Source organism: Rhagoletis pomonella, unplaced genomic scaffold, assembly GCF_013731165.1.
Source record: "Rhagoletis pomonella isolate Grant_MI unplaced genomic scaffold, Rhpom_1.0 Rhpom_scaffold_00003, whole genome shotgun sequence".
In the NCBI taxonomy this organism is placed as follows: domain Eukaryota; kingdom Metazoa; phylum Arthropoda; class Insecta; order Diptera; family Tephritidae; genus Rhagoletis; species Rhagoletis pomonella.
This window is the reverse complement of record NW_023458557.1, coordinates 47,269,354-47,270,710: the sequence shown is the minus strand read 5'-3', so window position 1 is coordinate 47,270,710 and position 1,357 is coordinate 47,269,354. Positions and strand designations below refer to the sequence as shown.

The 1,357-nt window shown below is 31.5% G+C and overlaps 1 pseudogene; it reads left to right on the top strand.

The window, feature by feature from the left end:
* Window positions 1–1,357, top strand: part of LOC118736264 — a 25,689-nt pseudogene that overhangs the window by 4,140 nt on the left and 20,192 nt on the right.

Sequence of the window (1,357 nt, the reverse complement as noted above, 5' to 3'; positions counted from 1 at the left end):
TTTTTTTAGTACTTGAATTTAAAAATTGGAACATTGTAGTTAATAAAAATTGTTGAAGGGTCGTAAATCAAACCTGCGCCACTATATAACTACTCGCTTGAGGCGACAAACTTGAAAAACTGGAAACTTGGCAAAGTTGTAAATTCTTTTCGATTGACACTGCACCAGTTGAGAGGACTTTCATTTATATTTATTTATTTGTATTGCGGTGCAATAATTACTTTTTGAGAATTTCATCGGGGCTGCAAATGTCGCATGTATCCTCCTGACTTTCATCTTCACAAGCTAGCATCATGGCACAATCGTTGTTTAAACACCGTTTTTTTTTCGAAAGAATTCTTCGTTCTCATTCTTTTGGTTGTTTCAGAATTTGTCACGTCATCAGCGTTTTTCAATTTTAGTTTTTGTAACTCATTTTTAATGCTTTCTTCTGTGACTGGTTAGATATACGTCTGTGCACTTGCACAATATTCCAGGGACCGAAAATAACATTTTTTTTTTAGTTAAATTTGGCCTAATATTTTTTATTCCTATCCGGATAATAAAGAAACCGCTTATCCAAATTAAACAAATTTGGTATCATATATGAAAGAGGACTGAAATAGCTTTAAAACAGAAATAACGAATGAAGGTTACCACCTCTATTTATATTTTTTGATAGCTTAATTCTAAAGAAATTCATGTAAATACATAGCTGACCCAATGTTTGTTCTATGGTAATAAATTAAAATTTTGTATTCAAATATATTTCAATGTGTGGCTTTCCCCTTTTAGAGATTTCAGTTTTAAAGCTATTTAATTCCTCTTTCATTGGATACAAAATTTGTTTAATTTGGAAAAGCGGTTTCTTTATTATCCGGAAAGTACTTTTATTACGGAGTAAAAAATATTTGGCCAAGTCTAACTTGTAAAAAAATAGCTGTAATTTTCGGTCCCTTCAATATTCGTATTCGCAAAAGATCCGCTTAAATTAAAAAAAAAGTACTAAAATTAAAACGTTGATACTGAACGTTTTAAACATTGTCAAGGGTTAAAATACGTTTCCAGTAGGTTTCTGGGGCTGCTGATTACGAATCTGATGTCAGATTTTCAAAATTCAAAATGATGGATCCAAAATGGCGACCAACTTTAAAAAATGATTGGATTTGTTTGAAACTCTTAACCGCCATTTTGAATTTTGAAAATCTGACATCAGATTCGTAATCAGCATCCCCAGAAACCTACCGGAAACGTGTTTTAACCCTTGACAATGTTTAAAACGTTCAGTATCAACGTTTTAATTTTAGTACTTTTTTTTAATTTGATCGCCATTTTGAATTTAAAAAAATGGACTTCATATTCGTAATCGGCCACCCCA